Here is a 21,646-nt window from a genome sequence, read left to right as displayed (position 1 = left end):
AAACAGAAGAAAAAGACAAAATTATCTTTGAAATGGAGAATACATTACAAGATGCCCACAGTAGAAAAGACCCAAATGAAAATTTACTACAGTCCACGGAGGAAAGGCAGGAAAATAACCAAAAGAATGACAATGACAAAACAGTAAAAGAGACAGAGCGTGGGTAATGAAAGATAGGCAAAGGATAATTAGTGTATGAATTAATACATACTGATTCATTTAATTAATACATATTAATAAATTTCTAATTTAATAGAAGAATAACAAAACAAGGGAATGGAAATAGCAAAAAAAAAAAAAACTATGACCAAGAAAACTTTCCAGAAAAAGGAAAAGACCTGAATCTGTACATTAAAAGGGCTCACTGGGGAAAACTGACCTAGGATAATTTAAAAACAAAGATAAAATTGTCAAGGCCTCCAAGAAAAAGTCGGACATGATTGAAGTGACTTAGCAGCAGCAGACAAGGAAAAATGACAATTCACAAAAAGCAAAATAATTACATTAACACCAGGCTTTCCAAACTGTTATACAAAACAAAGCAACAGACAAACAAGAAAACTCAACAAATATTGAGGATAGGGAAAAATATTTTTCAACATACAAGACCTTGGGGAAGTCTGCTCTCATTAGCTCTACTTAAAGAATATACTATCAATAATGTTGACACAAATTTAATAATAGTAATACCATACAAGACAGCTATGATTTCCCTTATTCTATAAAAAATAAAATAATGGAAGGAGAATTAAATGAGAAGGCTAAACTCAAAGAAGCATCAGTAACAGAGCTGGGAGTTAGACCAGATCTTCAATTATCAGGTTAATTAAACTCATATCTTCAATTATCAGGTCAGTATACTTTCAATTAAGTCAGAGCTTTCTCCTCATTCTAGATTAATCAAGGTCAATCGAGAAACCATAAACACACAAGGAAGTCAACTGCCAAACATTCAAATTGCCTCCAGAGTATAGCAATCAGAGGACAGATGATGATGTTGAAAGCCAACTCATGAAGTTGGCATGAGCCATGAGTATGTTTCTCTCATTTATAGGATATATACTAAATACCTAATCCTGCCAGCTATGGTGCAAATAGGCACAAATACTCCTCATTATCAAACATTAACTACTGTAAGGTGGGAAATTTAAAGCATTTCTTAAAAAACAGAATGTCAGTATTGACATATAACAGTTCTCATATTATATTATATTCTTTTGTATTATAATCAAGGCAATTTATAGTCAAGACATTTAACTGGAGTCTTCATCTCTTCATCCACGAAAATGTGATTAAGCACACCTAATAAGATGCTTTTCATTCTACGAGTGCTCAGTTGCATCCAACTCTTTGTGACCCCATGGTCTGTAGCCTGCCAGGTTCCTCTGTCCATGGGATTCTCCAGGCATGAATACTGGAGAGGGCTGCCATGCCCTTCTCCAGGGGATCTTCCCGACCCAGGGATTAAGTCCCTGTCTCTTGCATAATCTGCATTGGCAGGTGGGTTCTTTAACACTAGCACCACCTGGGAAGCCCTGCTACCGTTCTGTACATTATTGTATAAAGAGAAAAGCGAAAAGAAAAAGTAGCCTTTATGCTACTTACATTCCAGTTGTGAGCCAGTGTATATGTAAATGTGGCAGGACTATATCTACCCCCTTGGTTGAGCACTGTACAGCCTTATTTAGTAGGTCTCTTTGTTAATTCATAATCAATAGTTGTTGTTTTAACTCATATGAAATCAAATGTTTTGCTACCATTGATGTTATATAAAATGATCTCTAACATCCATAACTTATAAAAACTGTACCAAAAAACTGAACTCGCTGCCAAATATTACACAGGATTTTCAAATTGCTAAATAAAAATTCATATAATATTTAGTCTGTTCAAATATTATTTTAGATCATATATTTAAAAAATCCCTTAATAAATTATTAAAAATTTGGTAGTTAACATTATTTATTTTCGTCCCATAGTTGAGTCTAATAATATGAGATAACTTCCCCAAATTTAAGAAGTATAAGAATAACTTGGGTATCTTGTTAAAATGTAGACTCTGAATCAGTAAAACCCAGGTTCTCCATTTCTAGCTCCCAAGTGATGCAGATCCTTCAGGTCCTTGGATGGCATTTTGAGTAGGAAAGCATTAGAAAACACTTAATACAGACATTGTCAATGAGAAAAATCTAGGCATCTGTGAAATAAATGATATTTAAATAAGCATTAAATATAATTTATAAATACCATAGAAATAATGATAGATGCTTTTATAAATGCTATATTCTTAAAGTCAGTATTTTTTTTAGAGGACACAACATGCACAAATGCTTAAAGAAAGGTCTAATAATATTGCTGTGGAGTTAATCTGACCTAGACACAAAAGAAAATTATGTACCTCAGATGAGCAGCTAAGCATAAAGTAACACAACAACAATTCCTGTTATAGAACTATTTACAGAACGGTTAACATTTCTTGCTTGCCATGAAACCTGACTTGTATTCCTATACTGAATGGCTTAAAAGTAAGAACTAATGTTAAAAGAGCATCATCTCATCCATTTTTTTAAAAATATGGCTGCCTAGGTGAGTATATGAAAGAATTATTCATTTTAATTCCTTTTAGTGTTTTAATGTCTCCTTCTGTTCCTAATAAAAGTAAAATCGAGGGCCATTATAAGTAAAGTTTTCAATATAAAGAATAAGCAAATATGATGAAAAGGCACATTATCCTATTCCCAATGCTCAGCAAAGTGGCAACTGTAAGCAGGAAATGAATGCTTAAACTACGTATTTCATTCAACTGTACAATATACTCAAAGACCCAGTACTGAAGTTGTCTGTGACCTTTAGCAATATAACTGCTCTCAGCCTTTGATACAGAAAATGAAAACTGGGTTGTTCTAAAGGGTAAGTGGGATATGCTTTGTTTAAAGTGCGTGACATGATGCCCAGAGCACTCTGTTTCCTGAATCACAAACATTTAATCAAATGTCTGGATTATAGTACTCAATAAGTGAATGTCAATCAATCAATGAATACATTTAAAAATAAAGATACCTCAAATACTGGAATCAAGAATCCTGAGACATTTACCTTCTCTGATTTGAAAAATAAGTACACCAAATTACTCCTATGGAAAATTATTGGAAAACACAAAAACAGAACAGTTTTTGAATCTTCCCAAATTCTCTCGTTAAAAACAGAATAGTAACACCAAAAATCCTGGACATCTACAACAAATTCCAACTGTACACTATGAACTCTGAAATACCAATTAATAAACTCAAGGACAGCTACAAAATCTGCATAGCATCAGAAACCGTGAAGAGGAAGCAGGTGTTAGGCATTCAGGCTCTCTATGACCCTGAGAGCTCAACTCCTTACTAGAGAAATCTGGTAAGCAGAGAGAGTCACCAAGAGAAGAGCAACTATCAAGGAGAAAATATTGCAGGCTTAAATTTGTGAGTGAATACAAGGACACCATGGGCTTCACGAGTGGGGCTAGTGGTAAAGAATCTGCCTGCAATGCAAAAGACATAGGAGACTTGGTTCAATCTCCAGGTCAGGAAATCCCCTAAAGGAGAAAATGGCAAACCACTCCAGTATTCTTGCCTGGAGAATCTCATGGAGAGAGAAGCCTGGCAGGCTACAGTCAATAGGGTCACAAAAAGTTGGACAAGATTGAAGCAACATAGCATCCACACACAAACAAGGAAACACTGGTAAAGTCAGAAAGCCAGTGGAACAGTCTGGATCATGTGAAGTGAAAGCTGCTCAGCCGTGTCCAACTCTTTGCAACCCCATGGACTAGACAGTCCATGGGATTCTCCAGGCCAGAATACTGGAGTGGGTAGCCTTTCCCTTCTCCAGGAGATCTTCCCAAGCCAGGGATCGAATCCAAGTCTCCCGCATTGCAGGCGGACTCTTTACCAGCTGAGCCACAAGGAAAGCACAGTCTGGATTATATTAAATCTCAAAATTAATACTACTAAACTTCTTTCCGGGACAGAGTCCTTCACTGAAAAGGCACTCCTGGGAGGATTAATCTAAGTTAATCTGAACAGGAACAACATGGACAAAGATGTGCTGTATGCTTAGCTGCTCAGTAGTGTGTGACTCTTTGCGACCCCATGGACTGTAGCCCACCAGTCTCCTCTGGTCATGGGGATTTTCCAGGCAAGAATACTGGAGTGGGTTGCCATGCCCTCCTCCAGGGGATCTTCCCAACCCAGGAATCAAACCCATGTCTCCCACATTCTGGGTGGATTCTTTATCATCCGAGCCACCAGGGAAGCCCTGGAGAAAGATAGGAAAAGGTAAAGATAAACACATGCGAGCATAGAGGAAGCAGATGATCAAAAGTACAGATCAAATTTTTGGATCATTTTGTGAAAATAACAGAATTGCGAGGTCTAGATTTATAAGGTGAAAAGTCATCTTAGCCAAATCTTCCCTCTACAAAACTATTTTCCTTTAACTAGGAGAAGCAAGAGAAAATTTTGGTAAAATCTTATATACAATATTTTAAGAAAAAGAAAATAAGAAGCAGAATAACAGAGCTAGAAACACAGTCTCATTCATTCATGTGTTGTATATGTGGTTGCTTTCTTGCTATTAGGGCATTGCTGAGTAGTTACGGCAGAAAAGAATATCCCTCAAAGTACAGAGAAACCATACATTCTGTAAAGACTAAAATAATTACTATGTGACCCTTTACAGAAAAGTTTTGCCTTCTCTGGACTAGAAGAAAGCCTTAAGAAGGTTCAACTTTTTTTTCTTTTTTTTAATTCAAGTGGTATAGTTGCTGTACAACATAATATGTTATAAGGGTAAAATATAGTGATTCACATTTTTAAGGTACTTCATTTATAGTTACTATAAAATATTGGCTATAATCACTGTGTTGTATAATGTTATAGTCACTACATGTATTTGTTTAGATGCCACATATAAGTGATATTGTACAGTATTTATCTTTCTCTGTCTGACATTTCATTTAGTATAATTCTCTCAAATCCCATCTATGAGCTGCAAATGGCAAAAATTCCACTCCTTTTTACGGCCGAGTAGTATCCTGTTGAGTATATATACCACATCTTCTTTATCCATTCATCTGTTAATGGACACTTACGTAGATTTACTATCTTGGCAATTGTAAATAATGCTGCTATGAACATTGGGGTACATTAATCTTTTTGAATTACTATTTTTTTTCAGGTATGTACCCATGAATGGAACTGCAGGATCATATAGTACTCCTATTTTTAGTTTTTTGAGAGCCCTCCATACAGTTTACCAGAGTGAATGCAGCAACCTACATCCACACCAAGAGTGTATTGAGTTCCCTTTTCTCCATATCCTTGTCAGTGTTTTTTATTTGTTTTCTTTTTGATGATAGCCAGATGTCAGAACATTTAACTTGAATTAGGACTCAGTGTTCTACAAGTTTATCAAATTCATTGGTGAGTTCTAATAGCTTTCTGGTGGTGTCTTTAAGATTTTCTATGTATAGTATCACATCATCTGAAAACAGTGTCAGTTTTACTTTTTCATTTCCAAATTGGATTCTTTTTATTTTTTTTTTATCTGGTTGTTGTGGTTATGACTTCTAAAGCTATGTTGAATAAGAGTGGTGTGAGTAGCCATCCTTGTCATTTCCCTGATTTTAGAGGAAAAGCTTTCATCTTTTCACCACTAACTATGATGTTAGTTGTGGGTTTGTCATATATAGCCTTTCTTATGTTGAGAAACGCTCCCTCAATCAGTGTCACATTTTATTTTCGTGGGCTCCAAAATCAATGCGGATGGTGACTGCAGCCATAAAATTAAAAGAAACTTGCTCCTTGGAAGAACATCTATGATAAACGACAGTGTATTAAAAGCAGAGACATCACTTTGCCAACAAAGGTCCATCTAGTCAAAGCTATGGTTTTTCCATAAACTATACAGATGTGAAAGCTGAACCATGAAAAAGGCTGAGCACCAAAAAATTGATGCTTTCTAACTGTCATGCTAGAGAAGACTCTTGAGGGTCCCTTGGACAGCAAGGAGCTCAAACCAGTCAACCCTAAAGGAAATCAACCCTGAATATTCATTGCAAGGAATGAATATTGATGCTCCAGCTGAAGCTCCCATACTTTGGCCACCTGATGCAAAGACCTGACTCACTTGAAAAGACCCTGATGCTGGGAAAGATTGGGGGTGCTGGGAGAAGGGGATGATAGAGGATGAGATGGTTAGATAGCATCACTGACTCGATGGACATGAGTTTGAGCAAGCTCTGGGAGGCAGTGAAGGACAGGGAAGCCTGGAATGCTGCAGTCTATGGTGTTTAAAAGAGTCAAACACGACTGAGCAACTGAACAAAAACAAAGATTTGTCATGGCTTTTCTTCCAAGGAGCAAGCATCTTTTAATTTCACGGCTGCAGTTACCATCAGCAGTTATTGTGGAGCCCCCCAAAATAAAATCTGTCACTGCTTCTATTTTTTCCTCATTTATTTGCCATGAAGTGATGGAAATGAATGCCATGATCTTCGTTTTTCAAATGTTAAGTTTCAAGCCAGCGTTCTCACTCTCCTTTTTCACCCTCATCAAGAGGCTCTTTAGCTCCCCTTCACTTTCTGCCATTAGAGTGGTATCATCTGCATATCTGAGGTTGTAGATATTCTCCCAGCAATCTTGATACCAGCTTATGAATAATCCAGCCCTGCATTTTGCATGATGTATTCTGTATATGAGTTTAATAAGCAGGGTGACAATATACAGCCTTGACATACTCCTTTCCCAATTATGAACCAGTCTGTTGCCCCATGTTTTTTTCTAACTGTTGCTTCTTGACCTACATACAGGTTTCTCAGAGGGCAGGTCAGGTGGTCTGGTATTCCCATCTCTTTAAGAATTTTCCACAGTTTGTTGGGATCCACATATTCAAAGGCTTTAGCATTATCAATGAAACAAAAAAATAGATTTTTTTTGCTGGAATTCCTTTGCTTTTTGTATGATGCAACAGATATTGGCAATATGATCTCTGGTTCCTCTGCATTTTCTAAATCTAGTTTGTACATCTTTGTCTGGTGTTGCTGTCAGGGCGATGCCAGGCTCATAGAATGAATTCAGAAGTGTCCCTTTCTCTGCAATTTTCTCGAATAGCTTGAGAATATAGATGTTAACTCCTCTTTAAAAGTTTTGTATAATTCACTTGTGAATCAATCTGGTCCTGGATTTTTTGTTGTTGTTGTTGCGAGTTTTAAAGGAAAGATTTAATTTCAATACTTTTAATTGGTCTGTTCATATTTTCTATTTTTTCTTGTTCAGTCTGGAGAAATCATACCTTGATAAGAAGTTGTCAATTTCTCATCAGCCAGTTCAGTTCAGTTCAGTTACTCAGTCATATCTGATTCTTTGCGACCCCATGGACTGCAGCATGTCAGACTTCCTTGTCCATCACCAACTCCCAGGGCTTGCTCAAACTCATGGTCATTGAGTTGGTGATGCCATTCAACCCTTTCATCTTCTGTCATCCCGTTCTTCTTCTGCCTTCAATCTTTCCCAGTTTCAGGGTATCTTCTAAGGAGTCAGTTCTTTGCATCAGTTGGTCAAAGTATTGGAGTTTCAGCTTCAGCATCAGTCCCTTCCAATGAATATTCAGGACTGATTTCCTTTAGGATTGATTGGTTGAATCTCCCTTGGTTGGATTCTCCTTGAGAGTCTCCAAGGGACTCTCAAGAGTCTTCTCAAACAACACAGTTCAAAAGCATCAATTCTTCAGCCTCAGCTTTCTTTATAGTCCAACTCTCACATCCATACATGACTACTGCAAAAACCACAGCTTTGACTAGATGGACCTTTGTAGGCAAAGTAATCCCTCTTCTTTTTAATATGCTGTCTAGGTTCGTCATAGCTTTCCTTCCAAGAAGCATGTGTGTTTTAATTTCATGGCTGCAGTCATCATCTGCAGTTATCCTGGAGCCCAAGAAAATAAAGTTTCTCACTGTTTCCATTGTTTCCCCCATCTATTTGCCATGAAGTAATGGGGCCAGATGCCATGATCTTCATTTTTTGAATGTTGAGGTTTAGCCAGCTTTTTTCACTCTCCTCTTTCACTTACATCAAGAGGTTCTTTAGTTCCTCTTCACTTTCTGACATAAGGGTGCTGTCTTCTGCATATCTGAGGTTATTGATATTTCTTCCCACAATCTTGATTTTATAGGTAAATAGTTGTTCATAGTAGTCGCTCATTAGCCCTTGTATTTCTGTGATGTTTATTGTAACTTCTCCTTTTTCATTTCTGATTTTACTGAGTTTTCCTTTTACCTTGATGAATGTGGCTAAAGTTACTGATTTGACTTATCTTTTTAAAGAACAAGCTTTTAGTTAATTACTAAGTAGAAGAGGTTAGCTGTAGAAACTGAATAAAAAAAGTAGATTGGGGAAATGTGGCTAGAGAGAGAAATGGAAGAAAGAGAAAAATATGGAATTACAGAATCTAAAGAAAAGATATTCAGGGTGGCACATATGAGTAAACACTTCAAAATATACCAAATCTATGTAAAAGAAAGATTGAAATGTGCCTATTGGATGTAGATATATGAGAACCAAATTGGTGTGAAATAAATGGTGTGAGAAAATGGTAAGTGTGAATGCTCTCAATGAGTTTTGCTTTGAAGAATTTTAAGAAGATCAGAGAATAACTGAAGAACTTGAGTGGACACTTAAGATATATAAGCAGACTTTTGATTTATAGTTATTACATATTATTACATGTTCTTCCTCTACACTATAATTATAAGGCTTGCCTAAAAAAAGTCTCATAAGACTCTGTCTTACTTAACTTAAACTGTCGAAAACATCTAATCATACTGGGCATGCTAACAGAGTCCTATATAGTCCTATATGAATAAAATTTAATAAGGAAACTAAAGTGACGTGTGAAAGATTCAACTGGAAATATATATATATATATATGCGTGTGTGTGTGTGTGTGTGTGTGTAAAGAGTCTTAGAATTTTCAGTGACCTTGTAACGGTAACGTGTATCTGGGTACAAAGTTGCTCTTTCTCTCTTTTTTAATGTAGCATCTTTACCTTTTTTTAAAAAAAAAATGATTTTATTTTTTGGCTGTGCTGGGTTTTCATTGCTGCATAGGCTTTTTAACTACTCTCTGTTGCTGTTGTCTAAAGATATAAACTCTTGAATGGCTTGAGAGAAAGTACCTTTTTCCTTTCCTTGACAGAGAAAATTCCTTAAAAGAAAAGTGGACCATTATGGGGAAATTTGTAGTATTTAGGTCTACATCTAGAGCACCATCTGTTTTATTTTTACTGAGTTTTCAAAAAGGCTCAATAATGTAAAACACATCTAACATGGAATAGTATTGTATAATAACTCACAATGGAAGAGCTGAAAAGTAATTAAGATATATGTAATCATTTTCAGAAAATTGGGCATATTTCAATAGCATCCATATTTTGCTAAATGTTGGTAACTGGCTAATATAAAAAATAAACCATATATTTATTTTCTTGCCCATAAAAACAGCTTGTTTCTATACACTATACTTAAATAAATCATTAGACTTAAAGAGAAATAACAAGGGATTATTAGTCATTTTTCAGGAACATTAAAAGTGGGTAGGTAACTAATACATTTGAACATAGTGAGTACAAACTCAAACTGCTCTCAAAACATGTAAGGCATTAGATGAATGTACTACAATCAAAGATCTGGCAGTTATTAGACTAAAATATTTAAAAGAAAAAGTATTATATGTATTATTCTGTTTTTTCATCATGCCTGAGAGCAACATATACAATGTGCTCACTAAATATTACTTTAATTAACAAGAATAATTTATCACAAGTTTTAGAATCAAACAGCCGACACCTGTCTACAATGTTTAATAGGTCAATATACAAATCATTATATTGAGAACAAAAGCACAGCACAAAAAGACTTCAAATTATTTTTTCAATCCTTAGCCAATATGAGATAAGGCATGATACAAATACCAGTTTCCATTGCTTATTGTGAGAAAAATTCCACGTAAATATTGAAAAATGTAAGAAATGTAGGCCTGACATTTTAAAATATTTCAAAAGTATGTTGCAAAGGAAAGATAGTTCAATTATATTCAAGAATTTAGATTGTGGGCAGAGTAAAATGGAAAGTACGTATTTGGGTAGAAATATCAATAACCTCAAATATGCAGACACCACCCTTATAGCAGAAAGCAAAGAGGAACTAAAGAGTCTCTTGATGAAGGTGAAAGAGGAGAGTGAAAAAGCTGACTTAAAACTCAACATTCAATAAACAAACATCATGGCATCCAGTCCCATCACTTCATGGCAAATAGATGGGGAAACAATGAAAACAGTGACAGACTTTACTTTCTTGGGCTCCAAAATCACTGCAGATAGTGAGTGCAGCCATGAAATTAAAAGACACTTGTTCCTTGGAAGAAAAGTTATGACACACCTAGACAATGTATTAAAAAGCAGAGACATCACTTTTCCAACAGGGATCCACCTAGTTAAAGTTATGGTTTTTCCAGTAGTCATGTATGGATCTGAGAGTTGGACCATAAGGAAGGCTGAGTGCTGAAGAATCGATGCTTTTGAACTGTGGTATTGGAGAAGACTCTTGAGAATCCCTTGACCTACAAGGAGATCAAACCAGTGAATCCTAAAGGAAATCAATCCTGAATATTCATTAGAAGGACTGATGCTGAAGCTGAAGCTTCAATATTTTGGCCTTCTGATGCAGAGTTGACATTAGAAAAAGACTCTGATGCAAGGAAAGGCTGAAGGCAGGTGGAGAAGGGGACAAGATGGTTGGATAGCATCACCAACTCAATAGACATGAGTTTGAGCAAGCTCCAGGAAATGGTGAAGGACAGGGAAGTCTCGTGTGCTGCCATCCATGGGGTGGCAAAGACTTGGTCAGGACTGAGCAACTGAACAACAAAAAAATGCAAAGTGTTTGAGTAGTAAACTCTCGAAATAACTAGATGTAATCATTTAAATAAAAAAGAAAAATTTAATTTTACCCTCCAAACAACTTTAAGCTCAACATTTGTCTTACTTCCTAAAACTCCCACTTACCCAGTCATTTAATATAGCAATGGAAAATATAACAAAACAACAGTTGTATGTTAGTGAAAATAGGCAAAGTGACCTAATATGCCTTCAAAATATCCCTATATTCCATTTAGGGAATGAGTGGGTTCCATTTCACAACATTTAGATGCATAGATGAAATTTCAACCAACTTCCCTTTTCTCAGGTAAGTGAAAAAAAAAAAAAAAATACTGAGCAAACAGAGCATCCTGGTATGCCTGACATATAAATTTACAGGGCATAAAATACAGCAGAACTAAATAGCATCTCTTCAGCTAAAGTTACTGGACACAAATAAAGTGATATTATAAGTTCTCTTATGTTTAGGTGGAGTAAATTAATTCTAACCCAGAAATATACATGAGTAATTAAAAAAATCCAAATTTCCAAAACTGCCTGCTAAAGACAAAGTTCTAAAACAAACAGACTCCACCAAGGCATGGTAATAAAACACCAAGAACTCCCTGTACTAGTTGGGTATCTGGATTATATTTATTTGTGTTTTATTTTGATTTTGGTAGTATAGACATTTTGTGGGTGTAGGATGTAAAGTAACACCAAGAAACTTGTTGGTATGAATTACTGAATATAAAAAAGTCAAATGACAATTTAACAAGTCAATACCAAAAATCATGGACTACCTTTAAAGCAAGTGATGGCAGAGGAAAAAAATACCACATGAGTATTTTCTCATCTGCATCTCTACAGTAACTGTACACCCAAAAGCTATATTTTCATACTTTAACAGCCAACTTAAACAGGGACCTAATGGACTGTGGAAGTCTGTTCTACTGACTAAAATAAATGTATAAATCAAATACTGAGCAACCGTCATTTTCAAGTTAAATTTTGTTATAAATAACCGTTTGTATGTTATCACCATTTTCCTTCTCTGTCAAATACTGATAAAGATTCACTCTTTAAATCATTATAATTTCCCCTATGCTGTCAGCAAAGAGATTTAATATACTGATAAAGAAACAAATGGAAAATAGTATGTGTTCCTTCCAAGACTTGTATAGTTTATGTACAGTTTTAAAAACTGTTAAATACACATATATATTTATGTCTACTTAACATCATAAATTTACTGGAATACAACAGCCAAAAAGCATTTAATAATCAGCAATTTATGTGAAGAATGTAGATTTCAGAACATATCATATATAAAGTATATATAAGAACCAATTCTATTAATTACACCTTTTATTTTAGTTATTTAAGTTATATACTTTTAAGGAATTGTTTGTATTCATCAGTCTAGCTTTGATTTAATTGTATCTTATATAATATCCATTACACCAATGAGTACCAATTTCTGTGGTGGGTGAAATTTTTCCAGTAAAAGATTTTTTCAAATTTATGATAAAATTGGTAAATATTACTCTAATAAATAACATCATCTAATGTTTAATAAGAACTATTATATACAAAGTATACTACTGTGATATTTCTGTATTAATTGTTCAATTTAATTCAGACAAAAACCTTATGACATTACCTACATACTAGAGTTGAAAACACTGAGACTCACGACAGTTAAAAATTTTATTAGGTCTTTGAGCTATGAAGTGAAAGAGCTGTGATTTAAACCCATTTGACTTCAAAATCTGTATGCTTTTTTATTTTTCTTTTTATTCCTTAAAAAATACACCAAGGTGGGTTAATGTAATTATTTGTTTAGCAAACCAAATTCAGTACAACAGGATCAGAGCATAAGTTAGGAGGAAATGGAGGAACTGACAAGGTTAAAATCAGCATTTTCTCCTCCTTGTGTTAATGGAAATTGTATTACATGTGCATTCTCAATTTATAATGGAAGATTATGTTTTTATTAAAGGTAGTGATCAGATAACTTTAAAGAAATGAGAAAACTATAGCTAGTATCTGAGAAGCTCTCCAAAGAATGTTTAAAAAAATACTAAGTAGGCCTCTTAACTAAAACACTGAAAAATTGTTAAATTACAGCTGATTCTTAACACAGGTTTGAATTGCATGGGCCCACTTACATGCAGACTTTTTTTTTTTTTTCAATAAATACTATAGTACTGCATGATCCACTGTTAGATGAATCCACAGATGTGGATTGTCAAACACTGAGGCCCCACTATAAAGATATCTACTGCAAGGTGGCTAGAGCCCCCTAACCCCTGCATCTAGAGCTTAACTGTGTATCTAATTATATCTTGCTATGTAATATAGGTGTCATAAAAATGAAAAGCAAATATTCTGTTATGTAATGGTTTAACTAACAAGAGAGGGTACAAAAAATCAAAAATAATAGGCATGTAAAATTTGAAATGAAGACATAAATTTTATGTTATTCAAAGAAAAAAGTATAGTAACACTCTAGTTAAAGTCAGAAGCACCATAAAAGTATATTTTATAAGCTTTCTTTTTTTCCTTTCCATTTAAGTTATGATGAACATAAGGTAATACTGATAATAGTACATATAATTCCTAAAATCAACTGTTTTATTCAAGAGCTTTGGAGTTCTTTAAAAAAAAATCTAAATTTACAGAGCAACTTATTAAAAAGACAGGATTTATACATGAAAATATTCCTCAGGCATTTTACTATCTTTTATTTTCAAGGAAAACATTTTCATAATGTAATCAATATTTCATTAGGAAAGAGTACAAAATCCATACTTGAACCACTGAAAACAGCAAAGACTATATCATTTACTGATTTTTAACTGTATTTTTTAACTGTATTTCTAATTTAACTCTAAAACTAGTTTCATTTCCTTTTTGCCTGCAACCTGTGATGCAATTTGTTAATTTTTTTAATAAAAATAATTCACTCTTATGTTGTATGAGCTTTATAGAAGACAAGCTTACATATACTCTGTTAAAGGAAACTGAAAAGTTCTTTCTTTCACCTTTGGTTTTTGAAATAAAACACATACTGACAGTTATTTGGCTTTTCCTCTTCCTGAAGAAAATTTAAATTAATAGATCTAGCATGTTTAATATTAATCTTTGTTTCTGGAAGAAGATTAATTTTTACCTTGATAATTAATGTTAAATATTTTTATCTTATCTGGGTATAAAATATGTGTGAATTAAATACATAAACATAGTGTTCAAGAATAAGAAATATAAATCTTAGAAATAGTACTAAATGTCTAGCATTTCAAATAGAAACATTCTTACTATAGAAGCATTCATTTGCACAATTTTATACAGTGAGACTAAATTTCATATATAATGCCTTGCTTTCAACTCTCTTTTCTGTCACTACAACTACATATTCCAAAATTTTTAGTTGTACTTGTTTAATTGAAAAGTGTGACAAAATTAGAGAAATAAAAGAGCTACTGGAACAAGAGTATGTGAGGACAAAAAAGAAAGCTGAATTTCATGTGTCTGATTTTTGTAGCTGTGAAAATGTTAAACTTCACACCAGAGAATTAAAGAGGTGCTTGTGTGTGGGAAGATACATCTCACTGTCTGTCTGCTGGCTCTGCTCCAGCTGTTTTCCTCTTGGCTAACCACAGAACACTAACGTGGCAGCTTGCTGCGGTGATACTTAAGCCCTATCTCCCTGGAAAATAAGCCTGAAATGTTCCTTATCAGTATAAAGATGTGTTGTTTCCCTCCATGAAGCTTAATTCTAATCAAGTTCCTAAAGTATTTTTATTAAAAAAAAAAAAAAGTCCCATCATCAAATAATTCAGGCAAACAGATTAAAACTAGTTTCCTTATTTCCAGAATTTCTTTCCTTTTCAGCCCAGTCTAAAACATTTTTCCCTTACTTTCATAAACAGATGCTTCTTTTTTTTTCCCTGGTCTTAATGAGCTCTTACCTCAGACTATGACATATAATATTACACATTATTATGTGTATCTTAAAAATTAGTCCTACCTGTCCACTTTTGTTTTCAACTTCTTCAACACAGGCCATGCTACTTAGATATTGGAGTCTTTAGCTTAATACTGTATATAGTACCAATTTCATCAAGATGGCTATAGTCAATATTGTTGGCATTCTATTGTGATTTTTTTAGATTTTCCTTTCTTCCTGATTCTTCTACAAACTTTTGAAAGGCTTCAGACTTTCCAGATCTATTGTAATTTAGGGACTGGAGTATCACAAAAATAATCAGCAGATGATGAAACTCACTGAGCCAAGGTTAAACTGCATGTAGTAGTAAAATCACATCTGGAATTTAAAGTTTCTAAATCCGAGAATTTGAATAGTCTTTCTATTTTGCCTCTAAATATTACTAAGAATACTAAAATCAATAAATACATTCTCAAATTCTATGCAATTTTTGTTAAGACACTTGTGCAAATAATCACTGTACATATGTAATTATATTTATTACATGTAAGAGAATATGTAAAAATACCATACTTTATTTAACAAAAAATAAATTTTAATTATAAGATGATGACTAAAAATAGAGAAAAGCTGGTTATCAGAAAGAAAGCAAGAGACATGTTAATTCAATTATGCATGGTCCATATAGTCAAAGCTATGGTTTTGAATTTATGGCCCAGGATGTGATCTATTCTGGAGAAGGTTCCATGTGAGCTTGAGAAAAATGTGAAATTCATCGTTTGGGGGTGAAATGTCCTATAGATATCAATTGGGTCAAACTGGTCTATTGTATCATTCAAAGTTTGTGTTTCCTTGTTAATTTTCTGTTTATTGAAAGGTGAGAGTGGAGTATTAAAGTCTCCCACTATTATTGTGTTATTGTTAATTTCCCCTTTCATACTCGTTAGCATTTGCCTTACATATTGTGGTGCTCCTATGTTGGGTGCAAATATATTTATAATTGTTTTAGCTTCTTCTTGGATTGATCCTTTGATCATTAGGTAGTGTCCATCTTTGTCTCTTCTCAAAGCCTTTGTTTTAAAGTCTCTTTTATCTGATATGAGTATTGCTACTCCTGCTTTCTTTTGGTCTCTATGTGCATGAAATATCTTTTTCCAGCCCTTCACTTTCAGTCTGCATGTGTCCTTTGTTTCGAGGTGGGTCTCTTGTAGACAACATATATAGGGGTCTTGTTTTTGTATCCATTCAGCCAGTCTTTGTCTTTTGGTTGGGGCATTCAACCCATTTACATTTAAGGTAATAATTGGTAAGTATGATCCCGTTGCCATTTACTTTATTGTTTTGGCTTCGAGATTATACACCCTTTCTGTGTTTCCTGTCTAGAGAAGATCCTTTAGCATTTGTTGGAGAGCTGGTTTGGTGGTGCTCAATTCTCTGAGCTTTTGCTTGTCTGTAAAGCTTTTGTTTTCTCCTTCATATTTGAATGAGATCCTTGCTGGGTACAGTAATCTGGGCTGTAGATTATTTTCTTTCATCACTTTAAGTATGTACTGCCATTCCCTTCTGGCCTGAAGAGTTTCTATTGAAAGATCAGCTATTATCCTTATGGGAATCCCCTTGTGTGTTATTTGTTGTTTTTCCCTTGCTGCTTTTAATATTTGTTCTTTGTGTTTGATCTTTGTTAATTTGATTAACATGTGTCTTGGGGTGTTACGCTTCGGGTTTATCCTGGTTGGGACCCTCTGGGTTTCTTGGACTTGGGTGATTATTTCCTTCCTCATTTCAGGGAAGTTTTCAACTATTATCTCCTCGAGTATTTTCTCATGGTCTTTCTTTTTGTCTTCTTCTTCTGGGACTCCTATGATTCGAATGTTGGTACGTTTAACATTGCCCCAGAGGTCTCTGAGGTTGTCCTCATTTCTTTTAATTCTTTTTTCTTTTTTCCTCTCTGTTTCATTTATTTCTACCATTGTATCTTCTAACTTACTTACCCTATCTTCTGCCTCAGTTATATTACTGTTGGTTCCCTCCAGAGTGTTTTTGATCTCATTTAAGGCATTATTCATTATATATTGACTCTTACGGTACTGGCACAAAGAAAGAAATATAGATCAATGGAACAAAATAGAAAGCCCAGAGATAAACCCACGCACCTATACACACCTTATCTTTGACAAAGGAGGCAAGAATATACAATGGAGAAAAGACAATCTCTTTAACAAGTGGTGCTGGGAAAACTGGTCAACCACTTGTAAAAGAATGAAACTAGAACACTCCCTAACACCATACACAAAAATAAACTCAAAATGGATTAAATATCTAAACATAAGACCAGAAACTATAAAACTCCTAGAGGAAAACATAGGCAAAACACTCTCCGACATAAACCACAGCAGGATCCTCTATGACCCATCTCCCAGAATATTGGAAATAAAAGCAAAAATAAACAATGGGACCTAATTAAAATTAAAAGCTTCTGCACAACAAAGGAAACTATAAGCAAGGTGAAAAGACAGCCTTCAGAATGGGAAAAAGTAACAGCAAACGAAGCAACGGACAAAGAATTAATCTCAAAAATATACAAGCAACTCCTGCAGCTCAAGTCCAGAAAAATAAATGACCCAATCAAAAAGTGGGCCAAAGAACTAAACAGACATTTCTCCAAAGAAGACATACAGATGGCTAACAAACACGTGAAAAGATGCTCAACATCACTCATTATCAGAGAAATGCAAGTCAAAACCACAGTGAGGTACCATTTCACGCCAGTCAGAATGGCTACTATCCAAAAGTCTACTAGCAATAAATGCTGGAGAGAGTGTGGAGAAAAGAGAACCCTATTACCCTGTTGGTGTGATGCAAACTAGTAAAGCCACTATGGGGAATAGTGTGGAGATTCCTTAAAAAAGTGGAAACAGAACTACCATATAACCCAACAGTCCCACTGCTGGGCATACACACCGAGGAAACCAGAATTGAAAGAGACACGTGTACCCCAATGTTCATCAAAGCACTGTTTATAATAGCCAGGACATGGAAGCAACCTAGATGTCCATCAGCAGACGAATGGATAAGGAAGCTGTGGTACATATACACAATGGAATATTACTCAGCCATTAAAAAGAATACATTCGAATCAGTTCTAATGAGGAGAATGAAACTGGAGCCTATTATACAGAGTGAAGTAAACCAGAAAGACAAACACCAATACAGTATACTAACACGTATATATGGAATTTAGTAAATCGGTAAAGATAACCCTGTATGCAAGACAGCAAAAGAGACACAGATGTATAGAACAGTATTTTGGACTCTGTGGGAGAGGGTGAGGGCGGGATGATATGAGAGAATGGCATTGAAGCATGTAAATTATCATATGTGAAAAGAATCACCAGTCCAGGTTTGATGCATGATACAGGGTGCTCGGGGCTGGTGCACCGGGATGACCCAAAGGGATGGGATGGGGAGGGAGGTGGGAGGGGGGTTCTGGAAGGGGAACACATGTACACCCATGGCGGATTCATGTCAATGTATGGCAAAACCAATACAATATTGTAAAGTAAAAAAGTAGATAAATAAATAAGTAATACTAATAAAAAAAGCTATGTTTTTTCCAGTAGTCGATGTACAAATGTGAGAAGTGAACCATAAAAAATGCTGAATGCCAAAAAATTGATGCTTTCGAATTGTGATGCTAGAGAAGACTCTTGAAAGTCCCCTGGACAGCAAGGAGATCAAACCAGTCAATCTTAAAGGGAATGAACTCTGAATATTCATTGGAAGGACTGATACTGATGCTCCTATACTTCAGCCCTCTGACGCGAAGAGCCAACTCATTGTAAAGGATCCTGATGCTGAGAAAGACTGAAGGCAGGAGGAGAAGGGGGTGACAGAGGATGAGATGGTTGGATGGCATCACTGACTCAATGGACACGAGTTTGAGCAACCTCTGGGAGACAGCGAAGGACAGGTAAGCCTGGCATGCTGCAGTCCACAGGATCGCAAAGAGTTGGATACAACTTAGCAACTGAACAACAACTACTAAGTCACAATAAGACCAGAAACAATTTATAATTGGTGCTGAAATGACTATAATATTCGCTCCTTTCTCATCAGATTGATATGAGTGTGATTTCCAGCTCCGTCAATAAATAAACTTGAACCATTTACTCAATTTCTTATTTTCCTAAGTAGCAAAATGAGCATATTGACTATTTCACAGCACTATTATAAGAATAATTGGGTAAGCATATAACATATATAATAAAGTACTTACCTTATAGTAACAATAAAGAATAGATTCTGCCACTCTCAACCCCAAACCAATATATTGTTAGAGTTCTTTGTATAATGTTCCTAATCTGATGACAGGTTGGCTTTAGAGCTTGGAGCAGGAAGAAAGCTAAAGGTGAGGGCTAAATGATTATAGGATTTAAAACTGGAATACGCTAAAATAGGCAGCCAATATCACTGAGGTTGCAAACCACTCCAACTGAGAGACATATTTTAAGGGACTAAGGAGAACACAATCCTTCAATTTGTATTCAAGTGAGGCCTATCTAGAAACAGGCATTATATTATGAATTAGTTCAGTTTAATTCACTCGCTCAGTAATCGCTGACTCTTAGCGACCCCATGAAGTGCAGGAGGCCAGACTTCCCTGTCCATCACCAACTCCCAGGGCTTGCTCAAACTCATGTACATTAAGTCAGTGATGCCATCCAACCATCTCATCCTCTGTCATCCCCTTCTCCCGCCTTCAATCTTCCCAGCACCAGGGTCTGTTCAAATGACTCAGCTCTTCACATCAGGTGGCCAAAAGTACTGGAGCTACAGCTTCCAAAACAGTCTTTCCAATGATATTGAGGACTGATTTCCTTTAGGATGGACTGGTTGGATCTCCTTGCAGTCCAAGGGACTCTCAAGATCTTCTCCAACACCACAGTTCAAAAGCATCAATTCTTCAGCACTCAGCTTTCTTTAAACTCCAACTTTCACATCCACACATGACTAATGGAAAAACCAGAGCCTTGACTAGAGGGACCTTTGTGCGCAAAGTAATGTCTCTGCTTTTTAATATACTGTCTAAGTTGGTCAAAACTTTCCTCCCAAGGATGAACTGTCTTTTAATTTGGTGGCTGCAGGGAATTTCTGCAGTGATTTTGGAGCCCAGAAAAATAAAGTCAGCCACTGTTTCCACTGTTTCCCCATCAATTTGCCATGAAATGATGGGACCGGATGCCATGACCTTAGTTTTCTGAATGTTGAGCTTTAAGCTAACTTTTCACTCTCCTCTTTCATTTTCATCAAAAGCCTCTTTAGTTCTTCCTTACTTTCTGCCATAAGGGTGATATCATCTGCATATCTGAGGTTAATGATATTTTTCCTGGCAATCTGGATTCCAGCTTCTGCTTCTTCCAGACCAGCGTTTCTCATGATGTACTTTGCATATAAGTTAAATATGCAAGGTGACAATATACAGCCTTGACGTACTCTTCCTATATGGAGCCAGTCTGTTGTTCCATGTCCAGTTCTAACTGTTGCTTCTTGACCTGCATACAGATTTCTCAAGAAGAAGGTCAGGTGGTCTGGTATTCCCATCTCTTTCAGAATTTTCCACAGTTTATTGTGATCCACACAGTCAACGACTTTGGCATAGTAAACAAAGCAGAAATAGATATTTTTCTGGAAGTGTCTTTCTTTTTCATGATCCAGCAGATGATAGAAATTTGATCTCTGGTTCCTCTGCCTTTTCTAAAACCAGCTTGAACATCTGGAAGTTCACGGTTCACGTATTGCTGAAGCCTGGCTTGGAGAATTTTGACCATTACTTTACCAGTGTGTGAGATGAGTGCAATTGTGCGGCAGTTTGAACATTCTTTAGCATTGCCTTTCTTTGGGATTGGAATGAAAACTGACCTTTTCCAGTCCTGCGCCACTGCTGAGTTTTCCAAATTTGCTGGAATATTGAGTGCAGCACTTTCACAGCAGCATCTTTTAGGATTTGAAATAGCTCAACTAGGATTCCATCACCTCCACTAGCTTTGCTCATAGTGATGCTTCCTAAGGCCCACTTGATTTCACATTCCAGGACGTTTGGCTCTAGATGAGTGATCACACCACTGTGATTATCTGGGTCGTGAAGATCTTTTTTGTACAGCTCTTCTGTGTATTCTTGCCACCTCTTCTTAATATCTTCTGCTTCTGTTAGTTCCATACCATTTCTGTCATATATTGAGCCCATCTTTTCATGAAATGTTCCCTTGGTATCTCTAATTTTCTTGAAGAGATCTCTAGTCTTTCCCATTCTATTGTTTTCTTCTGTTTCTTTGCACTGATCACTGAGGAAAGCTTTCTTATCTCTCCTTGCTCTTCTTTGGAACTCTGCATTCAAATGGGTATATCTTTCCTTTTCTTCTTTGCTTTTCACTTCTCTTCTTTTCTTAGCTATTTGTAAGCCCTCATCAGACAGGCATTTTGCTTTTTCACATTTCTTTTCCTTAGGGATTGTCTTGATCTCTGTCTTCTGTACAATGTCACAAACCTCTGTCCATAGTTCATCGGGCACTGTGTCTATCAGATCTAGTCCCTTAAATTTAGTTCTCACTTCCACTATATAATCATTAAGGGATTTGTTTTAGGTCATACCTGAATGGTCTAGTGGTTTTCCCTACTTTCTTCAATGTACATCTGAATTTGGCAATAAGGAGTTGATGATATGAGCCATTGGAGAAGGC

At 35.6% G+C, this 21,646-nt stretch overlaps 1 protein-coding gene across 5 annotated transcripts in view; it reads right to left on the bottom strand.

Moving 5' to 3' along the window:
- Positions 1-21,646, bottom strand: part of CCSER1 (coiled-coil serine rich protein 1) — a 1,336,256-nt gene that overhangs the window by 924,665 nt on the left and 389,945 nt on the right. The window lies entirely within an intron of this gene.

Source organism: Giraffa tippelskirchi, chromosome 1 (assembly GCF_054371585.1).
Source record: "Giraffa tippelskirchi isolate mGirTip1 chromosome 1, T2T-mGirTip1v1.2.pri, whole genome shotgun sequence".
Classification (NCBI taxonomy): Eukaryota; Metazoa; Chordata; class Mammalia; order Artiodactyla; family Giraffidae; genus Giraffa; species Giraffa tippelskirchi.
Note: the sequence above shows the minus strand (reverse complement) of the source record. Positions and strands in the feature narration are given on the sequence as shown.